General features: G+C 42.9%; 1 protein-coding gene across 4 annotated transcripts in view; it reads right to left on the bottom strand.

The window, feature by feature from the left end:
• LOC117347194 (signal transducer and activator of transcription 5B) overlaps positions 1–20,065 on the bottom strand; it is a 163,638-nt gene that overhangs the window by 96,165 nt on the left and 47,408 nt on the right. For 3 of the 4 annotated variants that reach the window (XM_033917775.1, XM_033917778.1, XM_033917776.1), the window contains exon 2: positions 13,206–13,367. The exons of the other annotated variant lie outside the window; for it this stretch is intronic. The gene's annotated coding sequence lies outside the window, so the exon portion shown is untranslated. The remainder of the gene's footprint in view (positions 1–13,205; positions 13,368–20,065) is intronic. 4 annotated transcript variants of the gene reach the window in all.

Raw genomic sequence — 20,065 nt, 5'->3', positions numbered from 1 at the left:
GCTACTAAAATGGTGTGTGGTCTTCGTGATAAGGCGTATGGGGACAGACTTAAAGATCTCAATCTGTATACTCTGGAAGAAAGGCGGGAGAGGGGAGATATGTAAATGCGCACGAGCCGAGCCGAGTCTCTTTCATTTGAAAAGAAGCTCTGGAATAAGAGGGCATAGGATGAAGTTAAGAGGTGACAGGCTCTGGAGTAATCTGAGGAAAGGGTGGTAGATGCGTGGAACAGTCTCCTGGAAGAGGTGGTGGAAACAAAGACTGTGTCTGAATTCAAGAAGGCCTGGGATAGGCACGTGGGATCTCTTAGAGAGAGAAAGAATTAATGGTTACTGTGGATGGGCAGACTGGATGGGCCATTTGGCCTTTATTTGCTATCATGTTTCTATGTCTGCAAGGGGTTTTGGCTTGGGGGGTGTTGGTGGCTTGGGGGGTGGAAAAGAATCGGGGAAGTGGAGAAATTGGCACAATGGTTTTTTGGGGGGCGGGGGAAAAAGAAAGAAAGGCAGAAAGAAAGAGGGAGGCCAGGGGGAGAGAGAAAGAAAGGCAGAAAAAGAAATATTGGCTTTACAGAAGAAGGAAGTGCAACCAGAGACTCATGAAATCACCAGACAAAAAGGTAGGAAAAATTATTTTTTCAATTTAGTGATCAAAATGTGTCTGTTTTGAGAATTTATATCTGCTGTCTATATTTTGCACTATGGCCCCCTTTTTACTAAACCGCAATAGCGTTTTTTTAGCGCAGGAAGCCTATGAGCATCAAGAGCAGCACAGGGCATTCAGCGCAGCTTCCTGCGCTAAAAACCGCTATCGCAGTTTAGTAAAAGGGGAGGGGGTATATTTATCTATTTTTGTATAGTTGTTACTGAGGTGACATTGCATAAATTCATCTGCCTTGACCTCTTTGAAAACCCGTGGAATTTAAATGATAATTAACATTTTCTCTGCGTACAGTGTGCTTTGTGTTTATTTTTAAATTTTACTGTTGGTAGATCATTTTGATTTGGTCATTTTAAAAGTAGCTCGCAAGCCAAAAAAGTGTGGGCACCCCTGATCTAAACTGTCTTTAGAAGGGAACCTACAATTGAACTTTTCTTCTCAAACCTATCAAAGCTCAGAGCAAAATAATGTATATTTACCCAAAGATATGTCTTCTACTTTTCTCCTCTCAGAAAGAGATAGTAGTTCCCTATATAGTACAGTATACACCATTTCATCATTTTTATTTGGTGAAATATCTATGACTGCTATGACAAATGCCTGGCATCTGTGACCATTCCAAGTGTCTTGGCAACTTCAAGAGCTTGTCCTTAGCTACCCCCGTTTCTTGTCACAAGACTGCTTCTAGCAAGAAAAATAAAGTGCAGAAAAACTTCATGGATGTAAGAGAACTTTCATTTGGCCCCATGGACAAGCAGACTTAAGCCTGGATACACTAAACATAACACTTTGCAACTGAGGTTTTGGGGTGTTCTATAGTGATTTGGGGGTTGCTGAATTCAAAACTGACCTTAATTTTTCGGTATAACCCTCTGATTTTTAGCAAAAGAGCATTATAATGCAAAAATTAACATTTTTGCTATATTTTCTAATGCTTGAAGTAAATGTTAGAACAATCTCTGAAATATTAAAAGTTTGCCTCAAATTAGAATTTTAAGCTAAAGTATTAATTTTAATGATGATGTAAATAATGTGCTATATTATGGGTGAGGAGGTGGAGCTGGAATATGCAGTTTTTTTCTTGCCCCACAAAAAAAGTTAAAATTTGTTGTGCAGTGAATCACTAATACTGACTGGATCATTGTTGGCCGATTTCTGTCCGATTGTGGAAGAGCGATTGATGTACCAAAAAGATTACATGCAAATGATTCACGCGGGGGTTCATCAATCTCTATCTCTCTCATTCGACTGATCAGTGTGAGAGCGACTCACTCATGCGCAAAGCCAGCAAAGGGAAGGCCGAGCAGCTGAAAGGCAGGGGAAGGCCTGAAAGCAGCCTCCTGCCACTCAGCTGTTTAGAGCAGGAAACCTTTTTTTCTTTTTAATGGACAGATGTTGTGTGTGTGTTACACACACATAATATCTGCCCCATAAAAAAAGAAAAAGAAAAAAAGCCCTCTCTCAGTACCGGCCTGACCTTAGCAGAATGCAATCCTGTTCTGGTCTTGATAAACTACAATGGTCACATTAGTCTTTGCTGGTTAAATTCACTCTTGAAAGCCTCCAGCTCCAGAGTCTATGCCATTGCACCACCAGGATATGCCAGACTATGGATAAAAGTTTCGACACTGGCTTTGTCAGATCTACGTTAACTGACAAAGTTCTTATTGCAAGACAGATCGCACAGACCTCGGCTGGTTTTGAGCAGTATATTTTATTTCATTGCCTGCCAGGATTTCCAGACTTCAGTCGACTGGGAAGAATTCACCAGGGCTATAGACTTTTTTTTTTGTTTTAAGTTGAATAACCCTGTATGTCGGAGCTGTTCCTTTATAAAGAGCTTACTAATCATGAAACACCTCTTCTGATTCTTTCCGTCTCTGTGCTTTCAACGGGAGTCCATCCAGGGTGTAGAGCTTGTAAAGATGGATCTCCTATTTTACCCCATTATAACAACTCAGTTTTTTGGCGCAGGTACCTGGGAGTCACGGTGGCCAAGTGATTAAGGCGTTAGACTCAAAATCATGCACAGGTTCGGATCCTGTCTGCGACAAGTTTCTGATCAGAGGCTCCATTCGAAGTGTAGACTTCGATCTCCTCATTCATTTGGAACTATTTTTATCCATCACTGACTCCGTCTCTGTTGACAACGGACTCCACTCTAGGTATACAGCCTATAAAATGGATTCATTTGTCTTTTGCAGTTCTCCTCTGCTACAACAGATCACATTCCCCATTATGTTCCACATTTGGATACTTTTTTCTATGATCTTTTCATTAGTCTTCTATTGCGCTTGCAGCACACCTTTCAGCCATTAGATTGCAATGAAACTCCAATGGAGATTCTTACATTGCCTGTTCACAATTTGTCAAACATGTTAATTTTCACAGCTGGGAGATATCTCTCCCCATCACCATGCCTACACCAACGATTTCCACTTTCTTCAAAATCGGAACTATCTTTATACCATCAACGTTGCTATCCCTGTTAAACAGACCAACAGGATATTCTCCATTCTTTCTTGAGGTTTCCATACTTCCCTCAAAAGACATATGAAGAAAACTTCAATCCCTTCATAATTCTAATCAGCTTGGAGGACTTGGAGTAGCTGCAGGGGAGGAGGAGGCCACCATCACATCTTATTAAGGATCTGGTCTAGCTGCAAAATTTCTAGACCTTGCATGATCCTCTAATTATTCCATTTATAGTTACTTTCACCTATTATGTAGCATGTCATAATGCTATCTTCACAGTTTCTCCATTCCTCTTTTATGTTTCTATCAGGAATGGATACTTCGTTATTTCCAGTTGAGACCTTTTCTCTATTAACACTCTCACCTTATTTCTCTTTATGTCTGTTACATCTTCCTCTACTTCTTGGCTCCCTAATATTAAGCATAGCCAGCACATTCCAAATTGTTTTACTACTTTCTAAAAAAAAGGAAAAAACCTCACCCCAGAAGGATGGTGCTTCAGTGGGTGAGTTGCTGCCCTTATGCCCAAAGGTAGTGCAATTGGGTACCAGTACTGCTCCTTGTGATTCTACGCAGGTCACTTCAAACAAATGACAGGATGCACTCAATGACACCTTTTCCTTTATTCCCTTCGGGTCAGTCGAGTTTTTTTCTCCATTGCATTTTCTCCTGCAATGTATTCTATTCTTTTATTTCTTGCTGACCCCTTCATAATTTTTGCCTTATGGCGCTCCGTTTTCTGGAACCTTTAGCTAGCCCAGTACTTGGCAGTTTCTATGATATGGGAGTATTTTTCCATGTTGTGGTTCTCTAGGCCTCTGAAACATCAGCACCTGCTATAGGATAGCCTAGTAGAGCTGCACAGAAGTGGCTAAAGTAGTCTGGGGGGTGGGCTACTGAACCATAGAGGAGGACCCAGGCACATAAGCCACTCTTAAATTCCCTCTCTTAAATTCATAAACACTAGACGACAAGCTATCTTTTCTGTTTCAGCCCCCCAAACCTGGAATTCTCTCCCTATATATTTAAGGGATGAAACAAACATAGAAAAATTCAAAGGTAAGCTGAAGAGTTTTCTCTTTAAAGATGCCTTTTCTAGTTAATCATTTCTACACTAATTAATAATAATTCTTTTACTTCTAATCTTTTACTGAAACATTTAGCCTTTTCCCTCTCCTTATGTATTTTCCCTACTTGTTTTTCTATCTTTAAAACATATTGTAACTTTTACCCATGCTTTTCCTCATGTTTTTGTTTTTTTTTTTGTCAATAGTTTTGTCAATAGTCTGTTCAGTTCTATTCAGTGTATTATTCCCCTTTTTATTGTAATTTTAATAATATGTAAATCGCTTAGAATGTGGATTAAGCGATTAATCAAATTTTTAATAAACTTGAAACTCTAACCATTACATTAATGGTGGAAAATGTGAGCCCACCAAAACATACAAAACCCTACTGTATTGTCATATAGGTGCCACCTGCAGCCATTGGGGTTGTAGACAGGTGGGTATAGTGGGTTTTGGGGGTGTTCTGGGAGGCTCACCATAACCTATAAGGGAGTTCTGGTGAGATGTTTATCTGGCACCCTTTTTGTGAAGTTCACAGCAGTGCCCTGTTGTCATGTCTTGGTGGCCAGTTCATCACAATGCTGGCCCCTGCCAAAAAGTCTTGTGCTAGGCGCTTTGATGAATTTTTGGTCAAGAATGTGGTATAAAGATAGATGTAGTGGCGGTCTGGACGATCAAAAGCCTGGATGTCCAGATAGATGATTTTCAAAAAACATATTTTAGACTTACTTTTCAAGAATGAACATTTTCCTGCTGACGACTTTGGGTGACTAGTGCCCTATGTTGAAATTGGACTTTGATTATGCCCCTCCACACTTTTTCTGTCCGATTACCTTCATAACTAAATTTTCCCAGCCATCCGGTCACTCCGGACTTTGCTTCCATTGGGACATTTCTTTCTGGCTTTACTCCTCTTCTGATCGCAATCATATTCTTGGTTGCTCTCGTCATTGCACCTTTCCTACCAATTCTTTGAATTGGAAAAGGTCCTATTTCTCATTAGCGTTCAGCTCTATACTCTATGTAACTCTCAGTACAACCTGTGGCCAGATTCTTCACAAAAATTTGCATTTTCTGCTCTCTTAAATTTTGAACCTTACTGCTTCAATGGGAGCATTTAATGGTTTCTATCTCCCATTCACACTTTATTCAGTCCCTTCTCAACTGGTTCCCCTTTGTTTTCTTTTCAGCATACAGTATATTGTGAGAAGACCTGCTACTCCTCTGTTTTCTTCCATTGGCTCTATTCTCTTTACAAGACATTCCAGAGCTCTCACACAGCCCCCTGGCAGAACTGTTCATATATGACTTAATCTTCAGTCAAATAGTTTTTCTTTTCAGTTCTCTGCTAATGTTTATAGTACCGAATCTCTCTCCTTTATGCTTTTGTTCCTGGTTTCATCTTATATTAGTCTATTCAACGGGAACCATCCTTCCTTTTCTTTTTCCAGTTTTTGGGTTTTCCCTCTTATTTCCTTTCTTCTCAAGGGGAAATGAATGGTTTTCTGGAATTTTATGTGCCATTTTATTTCTATTACTCGTTTTACTTTTCTCCTGAGTCCTTCTGGCATATTCCTCACCTATACTTGGACTCACCTGCTGTTCTGAGGTCGTCTCCTTTCTTACCCTGTTACCCTTTCCTCTTTCGGAAGATGGGTTGTATACCTCTTATTATTCTCTTTTCTTTTTCTTCTCTTGTTCCACCTGCTCAAACAGGACAATATATATGCCTATTGCGTTTTATCCCATTTTCCCATCCCATTTCGTAAGCTAGGCAGTCCCACATGTAAGAATATGCTGCCTACTTGTCCTGTGATAAAGCACAGTTACTTACTGTAATGGGTGTTACAGGGGCAGCAGGCAGATATTCTCACATTCTACACACCTTCCCTGGTTGGCTTCTTCACTTGGACACAGAACTGATGACCCTGTAAGCTGGCGTCGGGTGAGAAGACACTTGCGCATGTACGGTGCGGGAAGTCTTAAAGCTTCTAAAGCTTAAAGTAACAGTACCGCCCTCTGTGGATGACGTCACCCATATGTGTGAATATCTGTCCTGGGATAAGACACTGTTCACTTTCTCTGGGATATGAATAGACCAATTTTGGAGTACTATCAGAAAAAGGGTCAAATAATGAATAGTGCCCGATACAGTGTAATATTGGAGGAGGAGGGGCTGAAGCCCAAAATATGGAGCCGAAGAGAACTTTTGTCTAAAGGCGTTCTTCTCCATGATAACACATGCCCTCACACAGCCACTGAAACTCTTGACACCATTCAGAGACTGAGATTTCCCATCTTACAGCATCCTCCATACAGCCTTGATCTTGCTCCCTCTGACTATGTGTTTGGACCCTTGAAGAACACTTTGACAGGATGAAGATTTGGAAGCGATGCCAAGATCAAAGAAGCAGTGTATTCCTGGCTGAAGGCACAACCAAAAATGTTTTTTTCCAATGGAATAAAGAAGTTGGTGCAACAGTGTGAGAAGTGTGTTGAAAAGAAAAGTGATTATATAGAAAAATTACATATAATTTGTGTCTCAAAATATTAAATTTGCTGTTACCTTTTGAAACACCCTCATATTTATTGCAAATTTATCCCCATCATCTAGTCTAGCTATAATTTGTAAGCTTAATGCTCATCCTGCAGAACTCCATTATACTGTAAGCGTGGATGTGAGTGTCCCTCTCTTCCTGCAATTTCAGCCATGGTTTTCAATTATGATCTCACAGGGAAGAGACTGCTTGCAGCCTGCCAGTATGCGCTTTGGTATTGATTTAAGCAATTACAACCATGCAGACATCATTTTATCCCCTTTATAAGGAGTTTAGTAATCAAGATACAAGTATGACAGTAATCAGTTCTTTGAGCCATAGGGAGAGCAACTAATCTCAGCCATTAGTGCCAGCGTAGACACACTGGAGGTGAACCTACAGATTAAAAATAAAATATTCAAACTGCCATCCCCAAATCACATGGCGCCACTTAATCTAAAAGCACCCTAGCTTTATTTTTATTCAATGGTTATATTCCCCCATCCCACCAGCAATACACAGAGGAGCAAATTCTATAAATGGCATCCTACCACTGTCTAGCCAGCCAATCGGGACATGCATTTTTTTTTTTTAAAGCCTCAAGAAGGGTCACCTACTTTGTAGGCATATTTGCGAGCCTAGGGAGACGCGTAGGGCTGCCTAAGCTCACCTAATGCTAAGCATGGGCATGGTATCACCTCGGAAATGGCCTTAGGTGCCTAAAATGTGGGCCAGCAAAATGCTGGTCTACATTTCAGATAGAAAGGAATAAACTTATGATAACAAGCCAACATGGCTTTTGCTAGGGAAGATCGTGCCTAATTGCACTTCTTTGAAGAAATTAACAAACGGATGGACAAAGGGGACCCCCATAGACACTGTATACTTAGACTTCCAAAAAGTCTTTGACAAGGTAGAAACATAGAAACATAGAAGATGACGGCAGAAAAGGGCTACAGCCCATCAAGTCTGCCCACTCTGCTTACCCACCCCCTGAATATGCCCTAATGACCCAATTTCTTATCTTGACCCTCGTAGGGATCCCACATGGGTATCCCATTTATTCTTAAAGTCTGGCACGCTGTCTGCCTCGATCACCTGCACTGGAAGCTTGTTCCAATGATCAACCACTCTCTCTGTGAAGAAATACTTTCTGGTGTCGCTATGAAATTTTCCACCCCTGAGTTTGAGCGGGTGCCCTCTTGTGGCCAAGGGTCCCTTGAGAAAGAAAATATCATCTTCCACTTCGACACGTCCCTTGAGGTACTTAAATGTTTCGATCATGTCTCCCCTCTCCCTACGTTCCTCGAGAGTGTAGAGCTGCAATTTGTTCAGTCTCTCTTCGTACAAGAGACCCTTGAGCCCCGAGATCATCTTGGTGGCCGTCCGCTGAACCGATTCAATTCTGCGCACATCTTTACTGTAATGTGGCCTCCAGAATTCCAAGTTTATTAGTTTTTAATATCCCGACCATCAAGCGAATATCTGGCCGGTTAACAATGTTTTGTAGAGGCTAAAAATGTTATAAGATAAAGTGAACATAGATGACATAGACTAGACAAACTGGACAGTGAGGAAAGTGAGGGGAGGAGGGGAGAAGTTACAAAATTTAGTGAAAAAGGGGGGGGTGGGGAAGGGATAGGACGTGAGGGATAGGGTGGCATTGTTGAAGCAAGTACTTATTCGCAGTAAGAGGTAGAAAAAGGAAGAGAAAGAGACAAAAAAGAGAAGATTTGAAAGGTGAAAAAGAGTGATCTAGGTTCAATTGAAAGCATCTTGAAATAAGAAAGTCTTTAAGCCAGACTTGAATTTGATTAGATTTTGTTTGTCCCGTAGAAATTGTGGGAGAGAATTCCATAGTGTGGGGGCAGTTACTGCGAAGTTGGTTTTTCGGGTGTAGTAGAATTCTTTTAAAGAAGGAATAAACAAGAGTTTTTGGTCGGTGGATCTTAGTATACGGGGGGAACTTTGTGGAATTAGTAGTTTGTCGAGGAATAGTGGTTGATGGAGAAGTTTAATTTTAAAAGAGAGTAGGATGATTTTGTAGGTGATGCGATGAATGATGGGAAGCCAATGGGCCTCTTTAAGAAGGGGAGTGACATGTTCAAATTTACCTTTTTTGTATATTAATTTTATTGCGGAATTTTGTATTAATTGTAGTCGTCGTAGTTCTTTTTGAGGGAGTCCGTTAAGGAGGGAGTTACAGTAGTCTAAGTGGGAAATGACTAGGGAATGGGTCAAGATGTTGATTGAGTCAGTATTTAGGATAGGACAGAGTGATCGAATAATCCGAAGTTTAAAATAGCAAATTTTAACGACCGAACTTATGTGGTCGTGAAAAGATAGTTCTCTGTCGAAGATGACGCCGAGAAGTTTTATTTTAGTTAGCATTTGTAAAGGTAAAGATTTGATTGAGATTGTTCCTAATAAAGATTCAGATGTGTTGATGGGAAAAAGAAGTCCACAAGATTTATCAATATTAAGTGAGAGTTTGTTTGAATGTATGGTCCAGTATTTGGCAACTGAACTTTAATGCCAAAAAATGTAAAGTAATGCACCTTGGGAGCGGAAACCCATGCAGAACATATACCTTGAACGGTGAAAACTTAGCGAAAGGGACTTGGGAGTTTTCATCCGAGAAGATACGAAAGCTGCCAATCAGGTGGAGAAAGCTTCAGCAAAGGCTAGACAAATGCTGGGTTGCATCAGAAGAAGCTTTATCAGTCGAAAGTCTGAAGTCATACTACCGTTATACAGATCCATGGCGAGACCTCATGTGTCCAGTTTTGGAGGCCGCATTATCAAAAAGATGTGAAGAGAATGGAGTCGATCCAGAGATCACATATGAAGAACATCTGACCAGACTTCGCCTATATTCTCTCGAGGAGCGCAGAGAAAGAGGGGACATGATAGAAACATTCAAATACATCACGGGTCGCAATGAAGTGGAGGAATAATTATTTTTTCTTACGGGTCCCACGGCAACAAGAGGGCATCTGCTAAAACTTAAGGGGGGAAGATTTCATGGTGACACCAGGAAATACTTCTTCACCAAACGGGTGATTGATCGATGGAATAAACTTCCACGCCAGGTAGTCGAGGCTAGTAGCGTACTCGACTTCAAAAGTCGATGGGACAAACACGTGGGGGTGCTACAGAGTTATGCATAAAAGATGGGTACACCAGGGAGGGAGGGTTCTTGAGTGGGCAGACTTGTTGGGCCGCCGGCCCTCTTCTGTCGTCATATTCTATGTTTCTATGTTACCAGCGTACGTTCTTGTTCAGCATGAACTTGTCTAACTTTGTCTTGAATCCCTGAAGGGTGTTTTCCCTCCGGAAGAATGTTCCAGTTTCCTACCACTCTCTGGGTGAAGAACTTCCTTATGTTTGTACGGAATCTATCCCCTTTCAACTTTAGAGAGAGCCCTTTCGTTCTCCCTACCTTGGAGAGGGTGAACAACCTGCCCTTATCCACTAAGTCTATTCCCTTCAGTACCTTGAATGTTTCGATCATGTCCCCTCTCAATTTCCTCTGTTCGAGGGAGAAGAGGCCCAGTTTCTCTAATCTTTCGCTATACAGCAGCTCCTCCAGCCCCTTAACCATCTTGGTCGCTCTTCTCCGGACCCTTTCAAGTAGTACTGTGTCCTTCTTCATGTACAGTGACCAGTGCTGGACGCAGTACTCCAGGTGAGGGCGTACCATGGCCCGGTAGAGCAGCATGATAACCTTCTACGATCTATTCGTGATCCCCTTCTTTATAATTCCTAGCATTCTGTTCGCCCTTTTCGCCGCTGCCACACATTGCACGGACGGCTTCATTGACTTGTCGATTAGAACTCCCAAGTCCCTTTCCTGGGAGGTCTCTCCAAGTACCGTCCTGGACATCCTGTATTCATGCATGAGATTTTTGTTACCAACATGCATCACTTTAAACTTATCCACGTTGAACCTCATCTGCCATGTCGATGCCCATTCCTCGAGCCTGATTATATCACGTTGCAGATTTTCTCAATCCCCCTGCGTCTTCACTACTCTGAATAACTTTGTATCGTCCACAAATTTAGTCACCTTGCTCGTCGTACTTCAACACTTCTATTAAAAAAGTGTGCTTTCTATTACAGCAGTAGCTTCCATTATTTAAAAGAAATTAATCACTGAGTCATCTCGAATTAAGAGTCTTTCCCCCCAAATAATACAGTGGAACCTGGGTTTACCAGCATAATTCGTTCCAGAAGCATGCTCGTAAACCACTTTACTCGTATATCAAAGCGAGTTTCCCCATAGGAAGTAAGGGAAACTCGCTTGATTCGTTCCTCCCCCCCCCAGAGGCAACCGGCGCTGCTCCACCTAACCCCCCACCCCCAAGGCCACCGGCGCTGCTCCACATATCCCCGCGATCCGGCATCTCCCCCCCCCCGCTCGTGTCACGCCCCCCCCCCCTCCCCCACCATGATCTGGCATCCCCACTCACCTACCCAAACACAATCTCTTACCCCTATCTGGCACCGGCACCAGCACCAACGCACAGGACATGCCAGTACAAGATCCTCCCTCTTGCTTGTGCTGGGCGTTGAGCATCTGCGCATGCTCAACGTCTTCTAGTTCTCGCCCCATCATCAGTTTTTTCTTTAAGTTTCTTTATTTTTTTTGATATACCATTTATCATACAAGTATCTAAACGGTTTACAATAATATATAGTAAAAATTAAAAGAATAAAAACTTATCTAAACAAAAAAAAAGAGACATTTATGCATGAACATATATGATACACTAGGAAAGGATGGGCAGGAAAGATTAATAAATACATCGAGATAAAGGGAAAGGGAGGTACAATTAGATTGGGGAAATCGCTTTTAAATAAAGCGTTTTGGTTGTCTTAAAATTTCTGAAAAGGATAATTGAATTTCAAAGGGAATAGCATTTACAAGGTAATGGCGTGTTTAAAGAGGAACGTTTTAAGTTTGGATTTGAATTTTCTAGACGAAGATCAGTGAGAAGAGCATTCCACAGTGTGGGAGCTGCGACAGAGAAGATGGATTTGCGTGTAGTGTCGTAAGAGAGTTCTCTTCTTGGAGGAATAGTGAGCAGGTTTTGATTACTAGACCAGGCAAGTTGGTGGAGCTTTCCGTGGACCACTGTGACAGCAGTCCACGGAAAGTGCTGTCACTGCACCAGCTCCACCAACACCAAAGCATGTATGAGGAAGGGTGACCCATGCCAAGCCATTGGTGGTGGACCTGTTCTAGAGGCAGGGTTTGGAGGACCCTGCCAACGTAAAAGTGGAAGGTGCTACAATTTGGGAGGGTATCTGAATTCAAAGTGGGGGGGTCCAGGTCCCCCAGTGGCTGCACCACCGGGGTTAGCAAAAGTTGCACACACACCTCAAATCACCGTTTTGGAGGATCACTAGTTCAATCCCAAATGCTCTGAAAAGGGGGTGGAGACAGAGACAATGCAAGAAAGCATGGGATAGGCACATGGGATCTCTTAAAAGCAGTGTCTTGCAAACTGTTGAGCTTTGGCACATTAAGCAGAGTGGCTACGGCTCAAGGCATATGGAAGTGTGTGGATGTTGACGTGATGATGTCATGCGCATGTGTGATGTCATCATGTCGATGTCTACATTCGCCCATGTGCGAAAGCCCTCAAGATGAGCCCTGAGCTGCCAGTGGGGGGTGCTAGAAGGGAAGACGCGCGGAGAGAAGAAGCACTGGTGGCAGCTGATTGCAGTCAGCTGGCGCTAGCACCTCTTCACCTCCCCAGCATCTCGCAGCACACCTGAAATTTCTGGAGGCACACTAGTGTGCTGCAACACACAGTTTGCGATACACTGTCTTAGAGAGAGAGAAAAAGATAATGGTTACTGCAGATGGGCAGACTGGATGGGTCATTTGGCCTTTATCTGCCATCATACTTCTGTGTTTCTAGAGCGCTTTTCCCCCAAACTACACCCTCCGTACACTTATGTATCCCCATTCAATCACTCATTAACCAATCCCCACCTACCTACATAGTCCCCCTACCTATCCCACCAGCTGGTTCTTTCAAACATTTTCTTATGGACACCATTTTAAAATGCAGAAATGCAACTAAGGTCACATACTTCAGCTGAACCTTCACTATTCTTGAAATAGTAGCTACAAGAAGATTAGACAGGAGGAGGAGGCAGTGCCTGTTGTCCCTAGCTAAGGTGTGTGTATATATATATATATATATATATATATATATATATGAGAGAGGATCACTGTAGGCCATATGAATGCAGGTGAGGGTATTTGGGTCTTCCCAGCCTCTAATATTATTTCTTGAAGGCTTCTATACTGCTACTAATGACTGTGAGTCAATTCAGAGTGGTCAATTACGGTACTGCGATACATACGCTTCAGTAATGGTGTTTGTTACTGTACCTGAGCTTCAGTGATGATGTTACAATGCATGAGTTTCTATATTGATGTTACAATACCTGAGCTTCAGTGATGGTGTTATAATACATGAGCTATGATGTTACAATACATCTGAACTTCTCTCTCCTGTGATCTGGAGGCCTTGAGTGAAGTCATCTTAGGTTTAGATACCAGCTTGGGGCACTCTGATCTTTAGAGGATGATTGTTCTTAAACCTTCCACTAAAATCAGAAGAAGATAACATTTACTTCACCTTGGGAGATGGCATGCAAACTGCACTAAACTTTAATGTGATCTGCTGAATCATAAGTAATTTTGTGTGCAGCTCATTAATGCAAATAATATGCAATATGCATGAAGTGCAGAGCATTTACTTCCTGGTTAGCATAGATATTTTTTGTATGCCAAAACTCTTTCTACATGGGAAGTAACCTTGGAGCAAAAAAAAAAAAAAAAAAAAAGCTTAATACAATTTATTGTTTAAGCCCTTTAAACTGGAAGGGCATTATTAAAAGGTGTGTCTCTGACATGAAATAAATCTTGGTTAAAACCAGGTTAATCCAGAACATGATCTTACGTATCAGATTAATTACCAGAAGCAGAATTCACTTTCACTTCTGCTGGTTGCAAACAGAAAAAGAACTTGCAAACTACGTATTTTCTAAGTTACAGCTAACTGCCAGGATCCTTGGCAAGTCATTAATGTCTTCCATTTAGGAAAATAAACAAAAAGAAACCAGTTTTACTAGCAGCTGCTAAGACTCCAAATTCCTTATCTTTACTCTATAGAAGAGATTCTGAATCAACCATCTGAATGATCTAAAACTCCACACATTTCACCACGCTGGATGAGTTGCTCAAAGCGGTTCATAGTCTTAAGAGCGAGAGACAAAACGCCCGCCGACAATTCAGTGCGCCACAGGAAAACCTTCTTTTAAAGGGCTCCGACAGGGGTGTTGGTGGGGAACCCCCCCACTTTATTTAATAGGGATCGTGCTGGCATGGGGGGGAGGTTGTAACCCCACATTATACAGGAAACTTAACTTTTTCCCTATTTTTTAGGGAAAAAGTTAAGTTTTCAGTATAATGTGGGGGGATTACTCCCCCCCACATGGCAGCACGAGGCAGCGCAATCCCTATTAAGTAGAGTGGGGGGGTTCCTCCCCCACACACCCCCGTCAGAGCCCTTTATAAGAAGGTTTGCCTGCAGCACGCTGAAGTCTTGCGCTGAATTGTCGGTGTGCGTTTGTCTCGCACGCTTTTGTCCCATCACCGCTCAAAGCTAGTTGTTTCACACAGTGTGTGTTTGGTGGGGGTGGGGCTTAGTACAATAGAGTCTTGGTTAACCGCCGGTGGTCCCAGTTAACCAGGACTCTCACACAACTGGCAAAAAAAAAAATCACCGGTGGGGGAAAAAAAAAAGTCCCCTGAAGCACCAGCGGCAGCTTCCTGGGCTGCAAATCTTCCCTCCCCTCCCTCAATCCTCCAAGCCCCGAAGCAGCTATAAACCTCCCTCTCTCCTGCCCCAAAACACCAGCGGTCCTGAACTGCAAAGCCCTCTTCCCTCTCTCAAGCCCTGAAATAGCAGAAGCAGGCGGCGGTCCTGAGCCGCAAACTCCCTCTCTCCCTTACCTGAAGTGCAGCGGTCAGCAAAGGCACAGGCTGCTCTTGGCCAGCCCTGGAAGGGTTTTTCCTCCGACGCATCACTTCTGATGCATCAGAGGAAAGGCCCTGCCAGGGTTGGCTGCGAGCAGCCTGTGCCTCCTACTGACCACTGCACTTCAGGAAAGGATGAGAGAGGGAGGGAGGGAACAAGGGGGTTCACGGTTCAGAAGCACCACTTGCTTTTGCCACTTTGGGGCTTGAAGGAGGGAGGAAGGCTTTACAATTCAGGACTGCTGGTGCTTCGGGGGCAGGGGTTGGGAGTTATCCGTGGGTGCCAGATAATAGAGATGCCACTGTATATCTAGCCAGCAATAGCAAACAACATTAATAGAATTCACTGACGATGCATGAGCTTAGATAACATGTACAATACCTTGATACTCCAAGGCCAGAAACAGACCTGCTTTTCTGGATATTCAAAACAAATAGTCACTAGACATGTCTGCTTACATTTGATCTGATGACAAAGTAACATTACTTAGCATGGTTACTCAAAAGAACAGGCCTTTCTGTAGGCCTCTCCAAAAACTAAAGCTGTATAGACCTGGATCAGGTGCCAAAGCACATGCAGACAATTCTGGCTTTAGATGATATTTCTTTTTTACTTCACTTCTGATTTAGAATACAATCAGAAGTGTTGCATACTATATAGCACAGTTACTTACCATACAGGTGTTATTCAGGGACAGCAGGCAGATATTCTCAAATGCGAGTGATGTCATCCACGGAACCCTGGCATGGACAGTCCCAAGTGCGTAGCCACTTTAAGAACTTTAGAAAGTTTGTGACCGACCGCACCGCGCATGCGTGAGTGCCTTCCTGCCTGATGTAGGCGCGTGGCTCCTCAGTTCAGATAGCCAGCAAGGAAGCCAACCAGGGGAGGTGGGTGGGTTGTGAGAATAGCTGCCTGCTGTCCCTGGATAACACCTGTTACAGTAAGTAACTGTGCTTTATCCTAGGATAAGCAGGCAGCATATTGTCACATGTGGGTGACCTCCAAGCTAACCAGAATGAGATGGTAGGAGAGTTGGCCTTTTAGGAAAATAAATTTTGTAATACTGCTTGGCTGAAATGGTCATCCCGTCTGGTAAAAAATTCCAGACAGTAATGCGAGGTAAATGTATGAACCAAGGACCAAGGGGCAGCTTTGCAGATTTCTTCTATTGGAGTGGAATGCAGGACAGCTACCGAAGCTGCCATCGTTCTAACTTTGTGGGCTGTGACTTGACTCTCCAGTTGCAGCCCAGCATGAGCGTAACAGAATGAGATACATGCTGCTAGCCAATTGGTTATCGGTTCTTTGGGAAACAGGATGCCCCAACTTGTTAAGATCTATGTGATTTAGTCCTTTGCAAATAGTTAGCTAATGCTCATTTGCAGTCCAAGGTATGAAGGGCTGTCTCTCCAGGATGACAGTGAGGCTCTGGAAAAAACAACTGGAGGGACAATTGACTGATTAAGATGAAACTTAGTGACTACCTTTGGTAAGAACTTTGGATGAGTGCAAAGTACTTATAAAACACTTCCAGGAAAAATCTGATTAACCTTACCATGCTAATGTAATTTTGAAAGTTTTTTGTAATATCGCTGTCTGTATACAGTCTTTTCCTCTGTAAACCACTTTGAACTGTTTGTGGTATTGCGCTATATAAAAATAAAGTTGTTATTATTATTACTTTGTCATGATGGAATACTGTGAATGGTGGATCCGCCATTAATGCTTGTAGTTTGCTCACTCTTCTGGCAGAAGTAAGAGAAATGAGTAAAACAATCTTCCAAGTGAGATATTTTAGATGAGCTGTGGACATTGGTTCAAATGGAGGCTTCATTAATTGATCAAGAACCACATACTACTGGAGGTGGTTTGAGAGGTGGTTTAACATTGTATAGTCTTTTCATGAATCTGGAAATAAGAGGATGGGCCGCAATAGGTCTACCATCCACTGACTGATGAAAGATTGTGATTGCCCTGAGATGAACTCGAACAGATGTTAACTTGAGTCCAGAGTCAGACAAATGAAGAAGATAATCCAGAATTTGAGATGGATTTCGGTTGTTCATGTTGAAGGAAGAAAACCTAGTCCACTTTTGATAACAACATTGTCGAGTAGATGGCTTTCTGGAAGCTTCCACAATAAGTCGAACCGGCTGAGAAATATGAAGATCAGCAGAACTCAGCTGAGAAGAACCAAGCTGACAGGTTTAGGGACTGAAGGTTGGGATGCAGAAGAGAACTGTGACTCTGTGTGAGTAGAGATGGAAATATTTGTATAGGTATGGGTTCCTTGATATTGAGCTGAAGTAGAAGGAAAAACTAGGATTGTCTGGGCCACCGAAGAGCTACAGAATCATGGTGGTGGATTCCTGCTTGAGCTTGAAAAGCGTCCTGAGAACAAGAGGAAATGGTGGAAATGAATAAAGGAACTTGTTCGACCATCCATAAGGATGTGCTGAGACTAGAATCGGTCCAGAGAATGGCCACCCGGATGGTCTCGGGACTCAAGGATCTCCCATACAAGGAGCGGCTAGGGAAGTTACAACTCTACTCACTCGAGGAACGTAGAGAGAGTGGAGACATGATCAAGACATTCAATTATCTTATGGGCCGCATCGAGGTGGAAGAAGATATCTTCTTTTTCAAGGGTCCCTCGGCAACAAGGGGGCATCTATGGAAAATCAGGGGCGGGAAACTGCACGGTGACACTAGGAAGTTCTTCTTCACTAAAGGGTGGTTGATCGCTGGAATAGTCTTCCACTTCAGGTCATTGAGGCCAGCAGCGTGCCCGATTTTAAGGCCAAATGGGATAGACATGTGGGATCTATTCGCAGAGATAGGTAGGGAGGGTCATTGGGGTGGGCAGACTAGATGGGCTGTGGCCCTTATCTGCCATCTATTTCTATGTTTCTATGTTTCTAATCCAGTAGAAAAGCGTCCGCTTCCAGGCGATGAGGTGAGTAAAGCCGGGAATAGAAGCTGGGTAGCTTGTAATTGTGGGGAGATGCAAACAGATCTACCTTAGGTGTCACCCTCTGAGCAAAAAATGGAGTGGAAAGTAGACGAATTTAGAGTCCACTTGTGAGGTTGAAGAATGCAACTGAGTTTGTCTGCCAGCGAATTCTGTTCCCCTTGAATGTAAACAACTTTGAGAAAGATATTGCGAAGAATGGCCCAATTCCAAATCTTTGAGCCTCCTGACAGAGGAGGAGAGACTCTGTACCTCCCTGTTTGTTTAGGAATTCATAAATGAAGCCTCGCAAATGGAGTGACGTAGTCTGTGGAAGCCATGTAACCTAGGAGAACCATCAGATTGGATCTGGGCCACTTGTTGACAAAAGCTGAATAAGGGCATCCTGACGTTGTTGCAGAAGAAACGCCCTGCATTGAGTTGTATGGCTCCTATGAATTGGAGTTTCTGAGATGGTTGAAGTTGAAATTTGGGGAAATTGATTTTGAATCCCAAACTCTGAAGAAAGGACACTGTCTGGTGTGTTGCCGAAAACGAAGAGAGGTCCTTGATCAGCCAGTCGTCCAAGTAGGGAAAGACTTGAAGGCCCTGAAACCACAAGGCCACTGCCACAACTACCAGACACTTGGTAAAGACCCTGGGAGAGGATGCCATACCGAAGGGTAGTGGTGTTGTGTCACTCGAAACCTGAGGTACTTCCTGTAATTCGGATGAATGGGAATGCGAGTGTAGGCCTCTTTTAGGTCTAGAGAGCATAGCCAATCATTATGATTCAGAAGGGGATACAACATTGCTAGAGATAGCATTCTGAATTTCTCCCTGACTAGAAATTTGTTGAGCTCTGATATCCAATATATCCAATATGAGACCCATTTTCTTGGTGACGAGAAAGTAGCGGGAGTAAAACCCCATGTTTTCTTGTTGTGGAGGAATCCTTTCAATGGCATTCTCAACCTCCTGAAGAAAGGGAGGGGGGGGGGGGTTGAAGGAGATCGGAAACAGACTCTCTTGGAGAAAATGAAGGGAGTAACCTTCCCGTATGATCTTGAGAACCCAGAGGTCGGATGTTATTAGCTCCCAATGCTGAGAATAAATTTGTAGACGACCCCCCGATGGGTTGAGGGAGAGGCAGGGACAATCCGATTGAAACTATGCTCTTGAGTAGACGGTCAAAAAGACTGAGTAGATTTTGCAGGAGCAGATTGCTGAGATTTCTGAGGTCTGCTATTTTGGTTTCCTCTGTTGAGGTCTTGCAGCAGTTGGTTTAACAGGATACCGTTGTTGATAAGGAGTGTATGGTTTGAAAGGACGTGAAGTTGAAGGCATGGGTTTAAGCTTGACTAAGGAGTCCCAAGACTTCTCATTAGCGATGAACTTTTGAGCAGCATTCGCAATCGTATCTCCAAAAAGCTCATTCCTCAGACATGGGAGGTTGGCTAAGCGACCTTGAAGATTCACATCCATGTCTGCCACTCTGAGCAAGACCAGTCTTCTCATGGTCATAGACATCAAAGAAGCTCGAGTGAACAGCTCAAAAGAATCATAGGCAGACTGTGCAGGTAAGGCTAATTTCAGTTAGGGCACTGGTCTCTGATCTAAGGGCCGTCGCGTGTGCGGACTGCTGGGCACGATGGACCACTGGTCTGACCCAGCAGTGGCAATTCTTATGTTCTTATGTGCCAAGTGTTGACTTAATTGCAAAAGAGTGGAAACTAGTTGTTGGAACTCTTGAACACGATGAAAAGGTATGTATTTCTGATACATAAGTAACTGTTTCACCAATTTCTTCAAATAGCAGGTGAAATGAAAAGTATAATTGCTGACCCTACTGTTCAGCATTGCATTCTGATAGAGGTGCCTGCCAAATCTATCCATAGTGCGACCTTCTCTGCTGGTGGAACAGAGGCATACACCTTACCAGAGGCAGATTTTTTTAAAGTATAGACTCTACCACTAAGGACTAGTGAGAAAGTCGAGTCTTGTCATACCCTGCAGTAGAAGCAACTTTGTATATGGAGTCCAACTTTCTAGGTGCCACTTGCACTGTTAAAGGGGATTCCCAGTTTCTAAAGAGAGTATCTTTTAATATCATATAGACAAGAAGCTTAAGCACTTCTTTCGGGATATTTTTAATGTCAATAGTCTCACAATATTCAGGTGTATAATTTGAGTCAGCTTCCAACAGAAGAGCCATGTCTTTACCAAGTTGTCTAATAAAACAGGAAAAAGAAAGACTCTTCAGTAAAGGATTCCTTTACTGAAGTCGACTCTTTAGGAGATCAAGGAGG

The sequence above is a fragment of the Geotrypetes seraphini genome, chromosome 13, assembly GCF_902459505.1.
Source record: "Geotrypetes seraphini chromosome 13, aGeoSer1.1, whole genome shotgun sequence".
NCBI lineage: Eukaryota > Metazoa > Chordata > Amphibia > Gymnophiona > Dermophiidae > Geotrypetes > Geotrypetes seraphini.
This window is presented reverse-complemented; position numbering and strand designations above follow the sequence as displayed.